The sequence below is a fragment of the Patagioenas fasciata genome, chromosome 35, assembly GCF_037038585.1.
Source record: "Patagioenas fasciata isolate bPatFas1 chromosome 35, bPatFas1.hap1, whole genome shotgun sequence".
Lineage (NCBI taxonomy): Eukaryota > Metazoa > Chordata > Aves > Columbiformes > Columbidae > Patagioenas > Patagioenas fasciata.
In genome coordinates this window covers 1,574,044-1,595,154 of record NC_092554.1, presented here as the reverse complement: position 1 = coordinate 1,595,154, position 21,111 = coordinate 1,574,044, and the positions used below count along the sequence as shown (strand labels likewise).

The 21,111-nt window shown below is 59.3% G+C and overlaps 1 long non-coding RNA gene across 1 annotated transcript in view; it reads right to left on the bottom strand.

Moving 5' to 3' along the window:
- Window positions 1–3,049: 3,049 nt before the first annotated feature.
- The window catches only part of LOC139826135 (uncharacterized), a 38,985-nt gene continuing 20,923 nt past the window's right edge, over window positions 3,050–21,111 (bottom strand). Inside the window, exon 3 of the long non-coding RNA XR_011736171.1 lies at window positions 3,050–3,163. This is a non-coding gene — a long non-coding RNA (uncharacterized lncRNA). The remainder of the gene's footprint in view (window positions 3,164–21,111) is intronic.

Below are 21,111 nucleotides of genomic sequence, written 5' to 3'. Positions count from 1 at the left end.
ATACATTGATGACATCATTGTATGGGGCGACACAGCGAAAGAAGTCTTCGAGAAAGGTGAGAGAATAATTCATATTCTTTTGGATGCTGGTTTTGCCATAAAACGGAGCAAGGTCAAGGGACCTGCACGGGAGATCCAGTTTTTAGGAGTAAAATGGCAAGATGGCCGTCGTCAGATCCCAATGGATGTGATCAACAAAATTGCAGCAATGTCTCCACCTACTAATAAAAAGGAGACACAGACTTTCTTGGTCATTGTAGGTTTTTGGAGAATGCACATTCCTGACTACAGCCACATTGTGAGCCCTCTCTATCGAGTGACTCGTAAAAGGAACCAATTTGAGTGGGGCCCTGAACAACAACAAGCCTTTGAACAAATTAAGCGTGAGATAACTCATGCGGTGGCCATTGGACCAGTCCAAACTGGACTAGATGTTGAAAATGTGCTCTACACCGCAGCCGGAGATAATGGACTTACCTGGAGCCTCTGGCAGAAAGCACCAGGAGAAACCCGAGGTCGACCCTTAGGTTTTTGGAGTCGAGGATACAAAGGATCTGAGGCCAACTGTACTGCAACTGAAAAGGAGATATTAGCAGCATATGAAGGAGTTCAAGCTGCTTCAGAAGTGATGGGCACTGAAGCACAGCTCCTCCTGCACCTCGACTGCCGGTGCTGAGCTGGGTGTTCAAAGGGACGGTTCCCTCTCCACATCATGGCACCGAAGTTACATGGAGTAAATGAATTGCACTGATCACGCAATGAGCTCGAATTGGAAGTCCCAACCGTCCAGGGATATTAGAAGTGATTACAGACTGGCCAGAAAGTAAAGACTTTGGGATGTCTGCAGATGAGGAGGAAGTAAAACGTGCTGAAGAAGCACCACCATATAATCCGCTTTCAGAGACTGATAAGCAGTGTGCACTGTTCACAGATGGATCCTGTCGTCTGTAGGAAAACATCGAAGGTGAAAGCTGCTGTGTGGAGTCCCACACGACAAGTTACAGAAGCCACTGAAGGACAAGGTGAATCCAGTCAGTTTGCAGCAGTGAAAGCCATCCAGCTGGCTTTGGACATTGCCGAACGAGAGAAGTGGCCAATACTTTGTCTCTATACTGACTCATGGATGGGAGCAAATGCCTTGTGGGGGTGGCTACGGCAATGGAAGAAAAGTAACTGGCAGCGCAGAGGTGAAACCATTGGGAACCACGCTGTGGGAAGACATTGCTGCTCGGCTGGAGAGCCTGCCTGGGGAAGTTGGTCATGTAGATGCTCATGAGCCTAAAAGTCAAGCCACCGAGGAACATCGAAACAACCAACAAGCAGATCAAGCTGCTAAGATTAAAGTAGCTGAGGTGGACTTGGACTGGCAACATAAAGGTGAACTTTTCCTAGCTCGGTGGGCCCATGGTGCTTCAGGGCATCAAGGTAGAGATGCAACATACAAATGGGCTCGTGATTGAGGGGTGCATTTAACTATGGACACTGTTTCACAGGTTATTCATGAATGTGAAACTTGCGCCGAAATCAAACAAGCAAAACGGTTAAAACCTGTATGGTATGGGGGGCGATGGTTAAAGTGTAAGTATGGAGAAGCTTGGCAGATTGATTATATTACACTTCCACAAACACGCCAAGGTAAGCGTTATGTACTTACAATGGTGGAAGCAACCACTGGATGGTTGGAAACATCTGCCGTACCTCCTGCTACAGCCCGAAATACCATCTTGGGCCTTGAGAAGCAAGTCCTTTGGTGGCCGGGTACGCCAGAAAGAATTGAATCAGACTATGGTACTCATTTCAAAACCAGTATTATAGACAATTGGGCCAAAGAACATGGTATTGAGTGGGTATATCATATTCCATATCATGCACCAGCCTCTGGGAAAATTGAAAGGTACAATGGTTTGCTAAAAACTACACTAAAGGCACTGGGTGGTGGAGCCTTTAAAAACTGGGATTCACATTTAGCAAAAGCCACTTGGTTGGTCAACACCAGGGGATCAACCAATCGAGCCGGGCCTGCCCAATCAGAAATTCTATGGACTGTAGAAGGAGATAAAGTCCCTGTAGTACACATGAAAAATATCTTAGGAAAGGCAGTCTGGGTTCCTCCTGCCTCAGGCACAGGCAAACCTATTCGTGGGATTGTTTTTGCCCAGGGACCTGGCAGCACCTGGTGGGTGATGCTTAAGGATGGAGAAGTTCGGTGTGCACCTCAAGGGGATTTGATTTTAGGTGAAAATATGCAATGCTGAACTGTACGATGTGAATTGCCGCACTAACAATGTTTAATAAGTGTCTTTCAGATCAAGACAATGGTGATGAAACCAGCGCTGGCTTCTTCGAGTGGCGCCCGACACCTTCTTGGAAGTTGGTGTCCTTAACCCACCAACAGGGGTCATGAGATGCACTTGGACCATTTTCCCTGCCCTGGGAGACTGTGGTGACAAAATGAACTTAATGAACTTTTCAAAGGATGGTCCACTGATTAATTACTCCTGTGTATATATGTACATATGTATATATATATATAGTAGTAGTGATTAATTAGATTGTATTGATAGATTGTATTGATAAGGTTTAAGTATTCAGTGAATGTCATATGATAAGGGGTGGAATGTCCTGGTTTTGTTAAAAACAAGTTTCTCTTTTAGTGAATTTGCCTGTCAGCTCAAGCCTTCATGTCAGCTGCATTTTCCTGGAGAACCAGACACATGTTTTGGTTAAACCCAGCAAGGGAATGCAAACTTATTGACAAGCACAGATGGACATCTCGCGAGAGGGGCAACGAGAAACTGGTGATCGAGAGACTGACCAACGGTGAATAACATTCCATTCACGTGAATACTTCATATAAAAGTGGGAGATCAAGAGGATCTCGCCCCTTTTCCCTTTCTCCCTTTTTTCCTCATGGCTGACATCAGGAGAGGACCTTGCTGGTCGTCCCTGCGAACGGAGGCCAGTGAGAGACTGAATCCAGCTCCGGTTGGCTGCAGAGTCTGATCCAGGACTTTGGGTGCTGGCTCCGCAGTTGCTCAGACTTACAAGATGGGTTTTGTATATTTGTATTATTTTCTCTGTTCTCATCAGTAGCATCAGTAAAACATCTTGAACTTTTCCAGCTCTCTCCCCTCTGTGCTTCTTCCCCTCCCGATCGCCTGTGCTGAGTGGGAAGGGGGGAGAGGGAGGGGCAAAAGGGGGAATTGGGGGGGGGGAGAGGAGGTTGACAACACATCTGCCAGGGTTTGATTGTCACCCCGCAATCCTAACCCTCGACAGGGACAAAGGGGGTCCTGGGATGTCACAATGGGCCCTGGGGACAAAGGGCGGTCGCCAGGATATCGCAATGGGCTCTGGTGACAATGGGGTCCCCAGGATGTCACAATGGGCCCTGGGGACAAGTTGGGGTCCCCTGAATTTCACAATGGGCCCTGGGGACAAAGAGGGCTCCCCAGCATATCACAATGGGCCCTGGGGACAATGGGGGGTCCTGGGACGTCACAATAGGCCCTGGGGACAAGGGGGGGTCCCCAGGATGTCACAATGGGCCCTGGGGACAAAGAGCGTCCACAGCATGTCACAATGGGCCCTGGGGACAAAGGGGGTCCCCACGGTATCAGAATGGGCCCTGGGGACAAAGGGGGGTCCCCTGAATGTCACAATGGGCCCTGGGGACAATGGGGGGTCCTGGGATGTCTCAATGAGCCCTGCAGACAAGGGTGGTACCCACGGTGTCACAATGGGCCCTGGGCACAACGGGGGGTCCCCATAGTGTCACAATGGGTCCTGGGGACAATGGGGGGTCCTGGGACGTCACAATGGGCCCTGGGGACAAGGGGGGGTCCCCAGGATGTCACAATGGGCCCTGGGGAAAAAGAGGGGTCCCCTGAATGTCACAATGGGCCCTGGGACAAGGGCGTGCCGAGGATGTCACAATGGGCCCTGGGGACAATGGGGGGTCCCCAGGATGTCACAATGGGCCTTGGGAACAAGGGGGTCCCCCAGATATCACAATGGGCCCTGGGGACAATGTAAGGTCCTGGGCTGTCACAATGGACCCTGAGGACAAGGGGGGACCCCAGGATGTCACAATGAAATCTTGGGACAAAGGGGGTCCGCAGGATGTCACAATGGGCATTGGGGATAAAGGGGGGGTCCCCATGGTGTCACAATGGGCCCAAGTGACAAGGAGGGTCCCCACGGTGCCACGATGGGTCCTGGGGACAAGGGCGTCCCCCAGATGTCACAATGGGCCCTGGGGACAATGGGAGGCCCCAAGGTGTTCAGAACGAGCCCTGGGGACAAAGTGGAATCCTGGAATGTCACAATGGCCCCCAGTGACAAAGGGGTTCCCCATGGTGCCACAATGGGCCCTGGGGACAAAAGGGGTCCCCAGGATTTCACAATAGCACTGGGGACAAAGGGGGGTCGTGGGATGTCACAATGGGCCCTGGGGACAAGGGAGATCCCCATGGTGTCACGATAAGCCCTGGGGACAAAGGGTGGTCCTGGGACATTTCAATGGGCCCTGGGGACAAAGGGGGGACCCCAGGATGTCACAATGGGCCCTGGGGACAAAGGGGGGTCCCCATGGTGTCACAATGGGCCCTGGGGACAAGGGGGTCCCCCAGATATCGCAATGGGCCCTGGGGACAAAGTAAGGTCCTGGGCTGTCACAATGGACCCTGAGGACAAGGGGGGTCCCCCAGATGTCACAATGGGCCCTGGGGACCAGGGGGGTCCTGGGATGTCACAATGGGCCCCAGTGACAAAGAGGGTCCTCATGGTGCCACAATGGGCCCCAGTGACAAAGGGGGTCCCCTGGATGTCACAATGGGCCCTGGGGACAATGGCGGGTCCTGGGACGTCACAATGGGCCCTGGGGACAAGGGGGGGTCCCCAGGACGTCACAATGGGCCCTGGGGACAAAGAGGGGTCCCCTGAATGTCACAATGGGCCCTGGGCACAAGGGGGTGCCGAGGATGTCTGAATGGGCCCTGGGGACAATGGGGGGTCCTGGGATGTCACAATGGGCCCTGAGGACAATGGTGGGTCCCCTGAATGTCACAATGGGCCCTGGGGACAAAGGGGGGTCCGCAGGATGTCACAATGGGCACTGGGGACAAAGGGGGGCGTCCCCATGGTGTCACAATGGGCCCAAGTGACAAGGAGGGTCCCCACGGTGCCACGATGGGTCCTGGGGACAAGGGCGTCCCCCAGATGTCACAATGGGCCCTGGGGACAATGGGGTTGCCCAGGATGTCACAATGGGCCCTGGGGACAATGGGAGTCCCCAAGGTGTCAGAACGAGCCCTGGGGACAAAGTGGAATCCTGGAATGTCACAATGGCCCCCAGTGACAAAGGGGTTCCCCATGGTGTCACAATGGGCCGTGGGGACAAAAGGGGTCCCCAGGATTTCACAATAGCACTGGGGACAAAGGGGGGTCATGGGATGTCACAATGGGCTCCAGTGACAAAGAGGGTCCTCATGGTGCCACAATGGGCCCTGGGGACAAAGGGGGTCCCCTGGATGTCACAATGGGCCCTGGGGACAAGGAGGGTCCCCAGCATGTCACAATGGGCCCTGGGGACAAAGGGGGTCCCCACGGTATCAGTATGGGCCCTGGGGACAAAGGGGGGTCCTGGGACGTCACAATGGGCCCTGGGGACAAGGGGGGGTCCTGGGACGTCACAATGGGCCCTGGGGACAAGGGGGTGCAGAGGATGTCACAATGGGCCCTGGGGACAATGTCGGGTCCTGGGACGTCACAATGGGCCCTGGGGACAAGGGGGGGTCCCCAGGATGTCACAATGGGCCCTGGGGACAAAGAGGGGTCCCCTGAATGTCACAATGGGCCCTGGGGACAAGGGGGTGCAGTGGATGTTACAATGGGCCCTGGGGACAATGGGGGGTATCCAGGATGTGAGAATGAGTCCTGAGGACAAGGGGGGGTCCCCATGATGTCACAATGGGTCCCCAGTGACAAGGAGGGGTCCCCATGGTGTCACAATAGGCCCTGGGGACAAAGTGGGGTCCAAGAATGTCACAATGGGCCCTGGGGACAAAAGGGGTTGCCATGGTGCCACAATGGGCCCTGGGGTCAAAGGGGGTCCCCATGGTGCTACAATGGGCCCTGGGGACAAAGGGGGGTCCTGGGATGTCACAATGGGCCCTGGGGACAAAGGGGGTCCCCATGGTGCTACAATGGGCCCTGGGGACAAAGGGGGGTCCTGGGAAGTCACAATGGGCCCTGGGGACAAAGGGGTGCAGAGGATGTCACAACGGGCCCTGGGAGCAAGGGGGTGGCCAGGATGTCACAATGGGTCCTGGGGAAAATGGGGTTGCCCAGGATGTCACAATGGACCCTGAGGACAAGCGGGGGTCTCCATGGTGTCACAATGGGCCCCAGTGACAAAGGGGGTCCCCTGAATGTCACAATAGGTCCTGGGGACAATGGGGGGTCCTGGGACGTCACAATGGGCCCTGGGGACAAGGAGGGATCCCCAGGATGTCAGAATGGGCCCTGGGGACAAAGAGGGGTCCCCTGAATGTCACAATGGGCCCTGGGGACAAGGGGGTGCAGAGGATGTCACAATGGGTCCTGGGGACAATGGGGGGTCCTGGGACATCACAATGGGCCCTGGAGACAAGGAGGGATCCCCAGGATGTCACAATGGGCCCTGGGGACAAGGAGGGATCCCCAGGATGTCACAATGGGCCCTGGGGACAATGGGGGGTCCTGGGATATCACAATGGGCCCTGGGGACAAGGGTGGGTCCCCAGGATGTCACAATGGGCCTTGGGAACAAGGGGGTCCCCCAGATATCACAATGGGCCCTGGGGACAATGTAAGGTCCTGGGCTGTCACAATGGACCCTGAGAACAAGGGGGGTCCCTAGGATGTCACAATGAAGTCTTGGGACAAAGGGGGTCCCCAGGATGTCACAATGGGGCCTGGGGACCGGGGGGGGTCCCCAGGATGTCACAATGGGCCCCAGTGACAAAGGGGGTCCCTATGGTGCCACAATGGGCCCTGGGGACAAAGGGGGTCCCCTGGATGTCACAATGGGCTCTGGGGACAAGGAGGGTCCCCAGGATGTCACAATGGGCCCTGGGGACAAAGAGCGTCCCCAGCATGTCACAATGGGCCCTGGGGACAAAGGGGGTCCCCACGGTATCAGAATGGGCCCTGGGGACAAAGGGGGGTCCCCTGAATGTCACAATGGGCCCTGGGGACAATGGGGGGTCCTGGGATGTCACAATGAGCCCTGCAGACAAGTGTGGTACCCACGGTGTCACAATGGGCCCTGGGCACAAGGGGGGGTCCCCATAGTGTCACAATGGGTCCTGGGGACAAGTGGGGTCCCCAGGATGTCACAATGGGCCCTGGGGACAATGTGGGGTCCCCTGAATGTCACAATGGGCCCTGGGGACAAGGGGGTGCCGAGGATGTCACAATGGGTCCTGGGGACAATGGGGGGTCCTGGGACCTCACAATGGGCCCTGAGGACAATGGTGGGTCCCCTGAATGTCAAAATGGGCCCTGGGGACAAAGGGGGGTCCGCAGGATGTCACAATGGGCACTGGGGACAAAGGGGGTGTCCCCAGGATGTCACAATGGGCCCTTGGGACAATGTGGGGTCCTGGGATTTCACAATGGGCCCCAGTGACAAAGGGGGTCCCCTAAATGTCACAATGGGTCCTGGGGACAATGGGGGGTCCTGGGACGTCACAATGGGCCCTGGGGACAAGGAGGGATCCCCAGGATGTCACAATGGGCCCTGGGGACAAGGGGGTGTCCCCAGGATGTCACAATGGGCCCTGCGGACAAGGGTGGTACCCACGGTGTCACAATGGGCACTGGGCACAAGGGGGGGTGCCTATAGTGTCGCAATGGGTCCTGGGGACAAGTGGGGTCCCCTGAAAGTCACAATGGGCCCTGAGGACAATGGTGGGTCCCCTGAATGTCAAAATGGGCCCCAGTGACAAACGGGGGCCCCTGAATGTCACAATGGGCCCTGGGGACAATGGGGGGTCCCGGGACGTCACAATGGGCCCTGGGGACAAGGAGGGATCCCCAGGATGTCACAATGGGCCCTGGGGACAAAGAGCGTCCACAGCATGTCACAATGGGCCCTGGGGACAAAGGGGGTCCCCACGGTATCAGAATGGGCCCTGGGGACAAAGGGGGGTCCCCTGAATGTCACAATGGGCCCTGGGGACAATGGGGGGTCCTGGGATGTCTCAATGAGCCCTGCGGACAAGGGTGGTACCCACGGTGTCACAATGGGCCCTGGGCACAACGGGGGGTCCCCATAGTGTCACAATGGGTCCTGGGGACAATGGGGGGTCCTGGGACGTCACAATGGGCCCTGGGGACAAGGGGGGGTCCCCAGGATGTCACAATGGGCCCTGGGGAAAAAGAGGGGTCCCCTGAATGTCACAATGGGCCCTGGGACAAGGGCGTGCCGAGGATGTCACAATGGGCCCTGGGGACAATGGGGGGTCCCCAGGATGTCACAATGGGCCTTGGGAACAAGGGGGTCCCCCAGATATCACAATGGGCCCTGGGGACAATGTAAGGTCCTGGGCTGTCACAATGGACCCTGAGGACAAGGGGGGACCCCAGGATGTCACAATGAAATCTTGGGACAAAGGGGGTCCGCAGGATGTCACAATGGGCATTGGGGATAAAGGGGGGGTCCCCATGGTGTCACAATGGGCCCAAGTGACAAGGAGGGTCCCCACGGTGCCACGATGGGTCCTGGGGACAAGGGCGTCCCCCAGATGTCACAATGGGCCCTGGGGACAATGGGAGGCCCCAAGGTGTTCAGAACGAGCCCTGGGGACAAAGTGGAATCCTGGAATGTCACAATGGCCCCCAGTGACAAAGGGGTTCCCCATGGTGCCACAATGGGCCCTGGGGACAAAAGGGGTCCCCAGGATTTCACAATAGCACTGGGGACAAAGGGGGGTCGTGGGATGTCACAATGGGCCCTGGGGACAAGGGAGATCCCCATGGTGTCACGATAAGCCCTGGGGACAAAGGGTGGTCCTGGGACATTTCAATGGGCCCTGGGGACAAAGGGGGGACCCCAGGATGTCACAATGGGCCCTGGGGACAAAGGGGGGTCCCCATGGTGTCACAATGGGCCCTGGGGACAAGGGGGTCCCCCAGATATCGCAATGGGCCCTGGGGACAAAGTAAGGTCCTGGGCTGTCACAATGGACCCTGAGGACAAGGGGGGTCCCCCAGATGTCACAATGGGCCCTGGGGACCAGGGGGGTCCTGGGATGTCACAATGGGCCCCAGTGACAAAGAGGGTCCTCATGGTGCCACAATGGGCCCCAGTGACAAAGGGGGTCCCCTGGATGTCACAATGGGCCCTGGGGACAATGGCGGGTCCTGGGACGTCACAATGGGCCCTGGGGACAAGGGGGGGTCCCCAGGACGTCACAATGGGCCCTGGGGACAAAGAGGGGTCCCCTGAATGTCACAATGGGCCCTGGGCACAAGGGGGTGCCGAGGATGTCTGAATGGGCCCTGGGGACAATGGGGGGTCCTGGGATGTCACAATGGGCCCTGAGGACAATGGTGGGTCCCCTGAATGTCACAATGGGCCCTGGGGACAAAGGGGGGTCCGCAGGATGTCACAATGGGCACTGGGGACAAAGGGGGGCGTCCCCATGGTGTCACAATGGGCCCAAGTGACAAGGAGGGTCCCCACGGTGCCACGATGGGTCCTGGGGACAAGGGCGTCCCCCAGATGTCACAATGGGCCCTGGGGACAATGGGGTTGCCCAGGATGTCACAATGGGCCCTGGGGACAATGGGAGTCCCCAAGGTGTCAGAACGAGCCCTGGGGACAAAGTGGAATCCTGGAATGTCACAATGGCCCCCAGTGACAAAGGGGTTCCCCATGGTGTCACAATGGGCCGTGGGGACAAAAGGGGTCCCCAGGATTTCACAATAGCACTGGGGACAAAGGGGGGTCATGGGATGTCACGATGGGCTCCAGTGACAAAGAGGGTCCTCATGGTGCCACAATGGGCCCTGGGGACAAAGGGGGTCCCCTGGATGTCACAATGGGCCCTGGGGACAAGGAGGGTCCCCAGCATGTCACAATGGGCCCTGGGGACAAAGGGGGTCCCCACGGTATCAGTATGGGCCCTGGGGACAAAGGGGGGTCCTGGGACGTCACAATGGGCCCTGGGGACAAGGGGGGGTCCTGGGACGTCACAATGGGCCCTGGGGACAAGGGGGTGCAGAGGATGTCACAATGGGCCCTGGGGACAATGTCGGGTCCTGGGACGTCACAATGGGCCCTGGGGACAAGGGGGGGTCCCCAGGATGTCACAATGGGCCCTGGGGACAAAGAGGGGTCCCCTGAATGTCACAATGGGCCCTGGGGACAAGGGGGTGCAGTGGATGTTACAATGGGCCCTGGGGACAATGGGGGGTATCCAGGATGTGAGAATGAGTCCTGAGGACAAGGGGGGGTCCCCATGATGTCACAATGGGTCCCCAGTGACAAGGAGGGGTCCCCATGGTGTCACAATAGGCCCTGGGGACAAAGTGGGGTCCAAGAATGTCACAATGGGCCCTGGGGACAAAAGGGGTTGCCATGGTGCCACAATGGGCCCTGGGGTCAAAGGGGGTCCCCATGGTGCTACAATGGGCCCTGGGGACAAAGGGGGGTCCTGGGATGTCACAATGGGCCCTGGGGACAAAGGGGGTCCCCATGGTGCTACAATGGGCCCTGGGGACAAAGGGGGGTCCTGGGAAGTCACAATGGGCCCTGGGGACAAAGGGGTGCAGAGGATGTCACAACGGGCCCTGGGAGCAAGGGGGTGGCCAGGATGTCACAATGGGTCCTGGGGAAAATGGGGTTGCCCAGGATGTCACAATGGACCCTGAGGACAAGCGGGGGTCTCCATGGTGTCACAATGGGCCCCAGTGACAAAGGGGGTCCCCTGAATGTCACAATAGGTCCTGGGGACAATGGGGGGTCCTGGGACGTCACAATGGGCCCTGGGGACAAGGAGGGATCCCCAGGATGTCAGAATGGGCCCTGGGGACAAAGAGGGGTCCCCTGAATGTCACAATGGGCCCTGGGGACAAGGGGGTGCAGAGGATGTCACAATGGGTCCTGGGGACAATGGGGGGTCCTGGGACATCACAATGGGCCCTGGAGACAAGGAGGGATCCCCAGGATGTCACAATGGGCCCTGGGGACAAGGAGGGATCCCCAGGATGTCACAATGGGCCCTGGGGACAATGGGGGGTCCTGGGATATCACAATGGGCCCTGGGGACAAGGGTGGGTCCCCAGGATGTCACAATGGGCCTTGGGAACAAGGGGGTCCCCCAGATATCACAATGGGCCCTGGGGACAATGTAAGGTCCTGGGCTGTCACAATGGACCCTGAGAACAAGGGGGGTCCCTAGGATGTCACAATGAAGTCTTGGGACAAAGGGGGTCCCCAGGATGTCACAATGGGGCCTGGGGACCGGGGGGGGTCCCCAGGATGTCACAATGGGCCCCAGTGACAAAGGGGGTCCCTATGGTGCCACAATGGGCCCTGGGGACAAAGGGGGTCCCCTGGATGTCACAATGGGCTCTGGGGACAAGGAGGGTCCCCAGGATGTCACAATGGGCCCTGGGGACAAAGAGCGTCCCCAGCATGTCACAATGGGCCCTGGGGACAAAGGGGGTCCCCACGGTATCAGAATGGGCCCTGGGGACAAAGGGGGGTCCCCTGAATGTCACAATGGGCCCTGGGGACAATGGGGGGTCCTGGGATGTCACAATGAGCCCTGCAGACAAGTGTGGTACCCACGGTGTCACAATGGGCCCTGGGCACAAGGGGGGGTCCCCATAGTGTCACAATGGGTCCTGGGGACAAGTGGGGTCCCCAGGATGTCACAATGGGCCCTGGGGACAATGTGGGGTCCCCTGAATGTCACAATGGGCCCTGGGGACAAGGGGGTGCCGAGGATGTCACAATGGGTCCTGGGGACAATGGGGGGTCCTGGGACCTCACAATGGGCCCTGAGGACAATGGTGGGTCCCCTGAATGTCAAAATGGGCCCTGGGGACAAAGGGGGGTCCGCAGGATGTCACAATGGGCACTGGGGACAAAGGGGGTGTCCCCAGGATGTCACAATGGGCCCTTGGGACAATGTGGGGTCCTGGGATTTCACAATGGGCCCCAGTGACAAAGGGGGTCCCCTAAATGTCACAATGGGTCCTGGGGACAATGGGGGGTCCTGGGACGTCACAATGGGCCCTGGGGACAAGGAGGGATCCCCAGGATGTCACAATGGGCCCTGGGGACAAGGGGGTGTCCCCAGGATGTCACAATGGGCCCTGCGGACAAGGGTGGTACCCACGGTGTCACAATGGGCACTGGGCACAAGGGGGGGTCCCTATAGTGTCGCAATGGGTCCTGGGGACAAGTGGGGTCCCCTGAAAGTCACAATGGGCCCTGAGGACAATGGTGGGTCCCCTGAATGTCAAAATGGGCCCCAGTGACAAACGGGGGCCCCTGAATGTCACAATGGGCCCTGGGGACAATGGGGGGTCCCGGGACGTCACAATGGGCCCTGGGGACAAGGAGGGATCCCCAGGATGTCACAATGGGCCCTGGGGACAATGGCGGGTCCTGGGACGTCACAATGGGCCCTGGGGACAAGGGGGGGTCCCCTGGATGTCACAATGGGCCCTGGGGACAAGGAGGGATTCCCAGGACGTCACAATGGGCCCTGGGGACAAGGGGGTGTCCCCAGGATGTCACAATGGGCCCTGCGGACAAGGGTGGTACCCACGGTGTCACAATGGGCACTGGGCACAAGGTGGGGTCCCTATAGTGTCACAATGGGTCCTGGGGACAAGTGGGGTCCCCTGAAAGTCACAATGGGCCCTGGGGACAATGTGGGGTCCTGGGATGTCACAATGGGCGCCAGTGACAAACGGGGGCCCCTGAATGTCACAATGGGCCCTGGGGACAATGGGGGGTCCCGGGACGTCACAATGGGCCCTGGGGACAAGGAGGGATCCCCAGGATGTCACAATGGGCCCTGGGGACAAAGAGGCGTCCCCTGAATGTCACAATGGGCCCTGGGGACAAGGGGGTGCCGAGGATGTCACAATGGGCCCTGGGGACAAGGGAGATCCCCCTGGTGTCACAATAAGCCCTGGGGACAAAGTGGGGTCCTGGGATGTCACAATGGGCCCTGGGGACAATGGGGGTCCTGGGACGTCACAATGGGCCCTGGGGACAATAAGGGTCCCCACGGTGCCACGATGGGTCCTGGGGACAAGGGCGTCCCCCTAGATGTCACAATGGGCCCTGGGGACAATGGGGTTGCCCAGGATGTCACAATGGACCCTGGGGACAAAGGGGGGTGGGCAGGATGTCACAATGGGCTCTGGGGACAAAGGGGGGGTCCCCATGGTGTCACAATGGGTCCCCAGTGACAAGGAGGGTTCCCCATGGTGTCGCAATAGGCCCTGGGGACAAAGTGGGGTCCTAGAATGTCACAATGAGCCCTGGGGACAAAGGGGGGTCCTGGGATGTCACAATGGGCCCTGGGGACAAGAGGGGATTCCTAGGATGACACAATGGGCCCTGGGGACTAATGTGAGTCCCCACGGTGTCACAATATGTCCTGGAGACAAAGAGGGGTCCCCAGGATGTCACAATGGGCCCTTGGGACAATGGGGTTCCTGGGATGTCACAATGGGTCCCCAGTGACAAAGGGGGTCCCCAGGATGTCTCAATGGGCCCTGAGGACAATGGGAGGTCCCCATGGTGTCACAATGGGTCCCCAGTGACAAGGGAGGTCTCCACAGTGCCAGGATGGGTCCTGGGGACAAGGAGGTCCCCAGGATGTCACAATGGGCCGTGGGGACAAAGAGGCTCCCCAGGATGTCACAATGGGACCTGGGGACAAGGGGGTCTCCAGGAACTCACAATGGGCTCTGGGGACAATGGAGGTTCCCCAGGATGTTCACAATAGGCCCTGAGGACAAGGGGTGGTCCCCATGCTGTCACAATGGGTCTCCAGTGACAAGGGGGTCCCCAAGGTGTCACAATGGGCCCTGGGGACAATGGGGGGTCCTGGGACGTAACAATAGGCCCTGGGGACAAGGGGGTTCCCCACAGTGTCACAATGGGCCCTGGGGACAAAGGGGGTCCGCACGGTGTTACAATGGTCCCGGGGGACAAAGGGGGATGCCCAGGATGTCACAATGGGCCCTGAGGACAAGGGGGGGTCCCCATGGTGTCACAATGGGTCCCCAGTGACAAGGAGGGTCCCAATGGTGTCATGATGGGTCCTGGGGACAAGGGGGTCCCCAGGATGTAACAATGGACCCTGGGGACAATGGGGGGTCCTGGGACGTCACAATGGGTCCCAGTGACATGGGGGTCCCCAGGATGTCACAATGGGCCCTGGGGACAATGTGGGGTCCTGGGATGTCACAATGGGCCCCAGTGACAAAGGGGGTCCCCTGAATGTCACAATGGGCCCTGGGGACAATGGGGGGTCCTGGGACGTCACAATGGGCCCTGGGGACAAGGAGGGATCCCCAGGATGTCACAATGGGCCCTGGGGACAATGGGGGGTCCTGGGACGTCACAATGGGCCCTAGGGACAAGAGGGGGTCCCCAGGATGTCACAATGGGCCCTGGGGACAAAGAGGGGTCCCCTGAATGTCACAATGGGCCCTGGGGACAAGGGGGTGCCGAGGATGTCACAATGGGCCCTGGGGACAATGGGGGTCCTGGGACGTCACAATGGGCCCTGGGGACACAGAGGGGCCCTAGGACGTCACAGTCAGTCCTGGGGACAAGGTGGGGTCCCCTGAGAGTCACAATGAGCCCTGGGAAGAGAGGGGGCTCCCAAGGACATCACAATGGGCCCTGGGAACAATGGGGGGTCCTGGGACGTCACAATGGGCCCCAGTGACAAAGGGGGTCCCCTGAATGTCACAATGGGCCCTGGGGACAATGGGGGGTCCTGGGACGTCACAATGGGCCCTGGGGACTAGGAGGGATCCCCAGGATGTCACAATGGGCCCTGGGGACAAGGGGGGGTCCCCAGGATGTCACAATGGGCCCTGGGGACAAAGAGGGGTCCCCTGAATGTCACAATGGGCCCTGGGGACAAGGGGGTGCAGAGGATGTCACAATGGGCCCTGGGGACAATGGGGGGTCCTGGGATGTCACAATGGGCCCTGGGGACAAGGAGGGATCTCCAGGATGTCACAATGGGCCCTGGGGACAAGGGGGGGTCGCCAGGATGTCACAATGGGCCCTGGGGACAAAGTAAGGTCCTGGGATGTCACAATGTGCCCTGGGGACAAGGGGGGGTCCCCAGGATGTCACAATGGGCCTTGGGAATAAGGGGGTCCCCCAGATATGACAATGGGCCCTGGGGACAATGTAAGGTCCTGCGCTGTCACAATGGACCCTGAGGACAAGGGGGGTCCCCAGGATGTCACAATGAAGTCTTGGGACAAAGGGGGTCCCCAGGATGTTCACAATGGGCCCTGGGGACCAGGGGGGGTCCTGGGATGTCACAATGGGCCCCAGTGACAAAGGGGGTCCCTATGGTGCCACAATGGGCCCTGGGGACAAAGGGGGTCCCCTGGATGTCACAATGGGCTCTGAGGACAAGGAGGGTCCCCAGGATGTCACAATGGGCCCTGGGGACAAAGAGGATCCCCAGCATGTCACAATGGGCCCTGGGGACAAAGGGGGTCCCCACGGTATCAGAATGGGCCCTGGGGACAAGGGGGGTCCCCTGAATGTCACAATGGGCCCTGGGGACAATGGGGGGTCCTGGGATGTCACAATGAGCCCTGCGGACAAGGGTGGTACCCACGGTGTCACAATGGGCACTAGGCACAAGGGGGGGTCCCTATAGTGTCACAATGGGTCCTGGGGACAAGTGGAGTCCCCTGAAAGTCACAATGGGCCCTTGGGACAATGTGGGGTCCTGGGATCTCACAATGGGCCCCAATGACAAACGGGGGCCCCTGAATGTCACAATGGGCCCTGGGGACAATGGGGGGTCCTGGGACGTCACAATGGGCCCTGGGGACAAAGGGCGGTCCTCAGGATATCACAATGGGCCCTGGGGACAAAAGGTGGTCGCCAGGATATCACAATGGGCTTTGGTGACAATGGGGTCCCCAGGATGTCACAATGGGCCCTGGGGACAAGTTGGGGTCCCCTGAATTTCACAATGGGCCCTGGGGACAAAGAGGGCTCCCCAACATATCACAATGGGCCTTGGGGACAATGGGGGGTCCTGGGACATCACAATGGGCCCTGGGGACAAGGAGGGATCCACAGGATGTCACAATGGGCCCTGGGGACAAAAGCGGTTGCCATGGTGCCACAATGGGCCCTGGGGTCAAAGGGGGTCCCCATGGTGCTACAATGGGCCCTGGGGACAAAGGGGGGTCCTGGGATGTCACAATAGGCCCCAGTGACAAAGAGGGTCCCCAGGATGTCACAATGGGCCCTGGGGACAAAGAGGGGTCCCCTGAATGTCACAATGGGCCCTGGGGACAAGGGGGTGCAGAGGATGTCACAATGGGCCCTGGGGACAAGGGTGGTACCCACGGGGTCACAATGGGCCCTGGGCAAAAGGGGGGGTCCCCATAGTGTCACAATGGGTCCTGGGGACAATGGGGGGTCCTGGGACGTCACAATGGGCTCTGGGGACAAGGGGGGGTCCCCAGGATGTCACAATGGGCCCTGGGGACAAAGAGGGGTCCCCTGAATGTCACAATGGGCCCTGGGGACAAGGGGTTGCAGTGGATGTCACAATGGGCACTGGGGACAATGCGGGGTGTCCAGGATGTGAGAATGATTCCTGAGGACAAGGGGGGTCCCCATGGTGTCATAATGGGTCCCCAGTGACAAGGAGGGGTCCCCATGGTGTCACAATGGGCCCCAGTGACAAAGGGGGTCCCCTGAATGTCAGAATAGGTCCTGGGGACAATGGGGGGTCCTGGGACGTCACAATGGGCCCTGGCGACAAGGAGGGATCCCCAGGATGTCACAATGGGCCCTGGGGACAAAGAGGGGTCACCTGAATGTCACAATGGGCCCTGGGGACAAGGGGGTGCAGAGGATGTCACAATGGGCCCTGGGGACAATGGGGGGTCCTCGGACATCACAATGGGCCCTGAAGACAAGGAGGGATCCCCAGGATGTCACAATTGGCCCTAGGGACAATGGGGGGTCCTAGGACGTCACAATGGGCCCTGGGGACAAGGGGGGGTCCCCAGGATGTCACAATGGGCCCTGCGGACAAAGAGGAGTCCCCTGAATGTCACAATGGGCCCTGGGGACAGGGGGGTGCAGTGGATGTCACAATGGGCCCTGGGGACAATGGGGGGTGTCCAGGATGTCAGAATGACTCCTGAGGACAAGGGGGGGTCCCCATGGTGTCACAATGGGTCCCCAGTGGCAAGGAGGGGTCCCCATGGTGTCACAATAGGCCCTGGGGACAAAGTGGGGTCCAAGAATGTCACAATGGGCCCTGGGGACAAAAGCGGTTGCCATGGTGCCACAATGGGCCCTGGGGTCAAAGGGGGTCCCCATGGTGCTACAATGAGCCCTGGGGACAAAGGGGGGTCCTGGGATGTCACAATAGGCCCCAGTGACAAAGAGGGTCCCCAGGATGTCACAATGGGCCCTGGGGACAAAGAGGGGTCCCCTGAATGTCACAATGGGCCCTGGGGACAAGGGGGTGCAGAGGATGTCACAATGGGCCCTGGGGACAAGGGTGGTACCCACGGGGTCACAATGGGCCCTGGGCAAAAGGGGCGGTCCCCATAGTGTCACAATGGGTCCTGGGGACAATGGGGGGTCCTGGGACGTCACAATGGGCTCTGGGGACAAGGGGGGGTCCCCAGGATGTCACAATGGGCCCTGGGGACAAAGAGGGGTCCCCTGAATGTCACAATGGGCCCTGGGGACAAGGGGTTGCAGTGGATGTCACAATGGGCCCTGGGGACAATGCGGGGTGTCCAGGATGTGAGAATGAGTCCTGAGGACAAGGGGGGTCCCCATGGTGTCATAATGGATCCCCAGTGACAAGGAGGGGTCCCCATGGTGTCACAATGGGCCCTGGGGACAAAGTGGGGTCCAAGAATGTCACAATGGGCCCTGGGGACAAGGTGGGGTCCTCAGGATGTCACAATGGGCCTTGGGAACAAGGGGGTCCCCAAGATATCACAATGGGCCCTGGGGACAATGTAAGGTCCTGGGCTGTCACAATGGACCCTGAGGACAAGGGGGGACCCCAGGATGTCACAATGAAGTCTTGGGACAAAGGGGGTCCCCACGATGTCACAATGGGCCCTGGGGACAAAGGGGGGTCCCCTGAATGTCACAATGGGCCCTGGGGACAAGGTGGGGTCCCCAGGATGTCACAATGGGCCTTGGGAACAAGGGGGTCCCCAAGATATCACAATGGGCCCTGGGGACAATGTAAGGTCCTGGGCTGTCACAATGGACCCTGAGGACAAGGGGGGTCCCCAGGATGTCACAATGAAGTCTTGGGACAAAGGGGGTCCCCAGGATGTCACAATGGGGCCTGGGGACCAGGGGGGGTCCTGGGATGTCACAATGGGCCATGGGGACAAGGGGGGGTCCCTATGGTGCCACAATGGGCCCTGGGGACAAAGTGGGGTCCAAGAATGTCACAATGGGCCCTGGGGACAATGGGGGGTCCTGGGACGTCACAATGGGCCCTGGGGACAAGGGGGGGTCCCCAGGATGTCACAATGGGCCCTGGTACCAAGGGGGTGCCGAGGATGTCACAATGGGCCCTGGGGACAATGGGGGGTCCTGGGATGTCACAATGGGCCCTGGGGACAAGGGGGGGGTCCCCAGGATGTCACAATGGGCCTTGGGAACAAGGGGGTCCCCCAGATATCACAATGGGCCCTGGGGACAATGGGGGGTCCTTGGATGTCACAATGGGCCCCAGTGACAAAGGGGGTCCCTATGGTGCCACAATGGGCCCTGGGGACAAAGGGGGTCCCCTGGATGTCACAATGTGCTCTGGGGACAAGGAGGGTCCCCAGGATGTCACAATGGGCCTTGGGAACAAGGGGGTCCCCCAGATATCACAATGGGCCCTGGGGACAATGGGGGGTCCTTGGATGTCACAATGGGCCCCAGTGACAAAGGCGGTCCCTATGGTGCCACAATGGGCCCTGGGGACAAAGGGGGTCCCCTGGATGTCACAATGGGCTCTGGGGACAAGGAGGGTCCCCAGGATGTCACAATGGGCCCTGGGGTCAAAGAGCGTCCCCAGCATGTCACAATGGGCCCTGGGGACAAAGGGGGTCCCCACGGTATCAGAATGGGCCCTGGGGACAAAGGGGGGTCCCCTGAATGTCACAATGGGCCCTGGGGACAATGGGGGGTCCTGGAATGTCACAATGAGCCCTGCAGACAAGGGTGGTACCCACGGTTTCACAATGGGCCCTGGGCACAAGGGGGGGTCCCCATAGTGTCACAATGGGTCCTGGGGAAAGTGGGGTCCCCAGGATGTCACAATGGGCCCTGGGGACAATGGGGAGTCCTGGGATGTCACAATGGGCTCTGGGGACAAGGGGGTGCCGAGGATGTCACAATGGGCCCTGGGGACAATGGGGGGTCCTGGGACCTCACAATGGGCCCTGAGGACAATGGTGGGTCCCCTGAATGTGAAAATGGGTCCTGGGGACAAAGGGGGGTCCGCAGGATGTCACAATGGGCACTGGGGACAAAGGGGCGGTCCCCAGGATGTCACAATGGGCCCTGGGGACAATGTGGGGTCCTGGGATTTCACAATGGGCCCCAGTGACAAAGGGGGTCCCCTGAATGTCACAATGGGTCCTGGGGACAATGGGGGGTCCTGGGACGTCACAATGGGCCCTGGGGACAAGGAGGGATCCCCAGGATGTCACAATGGGCCCTGGGGACAAGGGGGTGTCCCCAGGATGTCACAATGGGCCCTGCGGACAAGGGTGGTACCCACGGTGTCACAATGGGCACTGGGCACAAGGGGGGGTCCCTATAGTGTCACAATGGGTCCTGGGGACAAGTGGGGTCCCCTGAAAGTCACAATGGGCCCTGGGGAAAATGTGGGGTCCTGGGATGTCACAATAGGCCCCAGTGACAAACGGGGGCCCCTGAATGTCACAATGGGCCCTGGGGACAAGGGAGATCCCCATGGTGTCACAATAAGCCCTGGGGACAAAGTGGGGTCCTGGGATGTCACAATGGGCCCTGGGGACAATGGGGGTCCTGGGACGTCACAATGGGCAATGGGGACAATGGGGGTCCCCACGGTGCCACGATGGGTCCTGGGGACAAGGGCGTCCCCCTAGATGTCACAATGGGCCCTGGGGACAATGGGGTTGCCCAGGATGTCACAATGGACCCTGGGGACAAAGGGGGGTGCGCAGGATGTCACAATTGGCACTGGGGACAAAGGGGGGTTCCCCATGGTGTCACAATGGGTTCCCAGTGACAAGGAGGGTTCCCCATGGTGTCACAATAGGCCCTGGGGACAAAGTGGGGTCCTAGAATGTCACAATGGGTCCTGGGGACAATGGGGGGTCCTGGGACGTCACAATGGGCCCTGGGGACAAGGAGGGATCCCCAGGATGTCACAATGGGTACTGGAGACAAAGGGGGGGTCCCCATGGTGTCACAATGGGCCCAAGTGACAAGGAGGGTCCCCACGGTGCCACGATGGGTCCTGGGGACAAGGGCGTCCCCCAGATTTCACAATGGGCCCTGGGGACAAAGGGGGGCGCACAGGATGTCACAATGGGCACTGGGGACAAAGGGGGGGTCCCCATGGTGTCACAATGGGCCCAAGTGACAAGGAGGGTCCCCACAGTGCCACGATGGCTCCTGGGGACAAGGGCGTTCCCCAGATGTCACAATGGGCCCTGGGGACAATGGGGTTGCCCAGGATGTCACAATGGGCCCTGGGGACAATGGGAGTCCCCAAGGTGTCAGAACGAGCCCTGGGGACAAAGTGGAATCCTGGGATGTCACAATGGCCCCCAGTGACAAAGGGG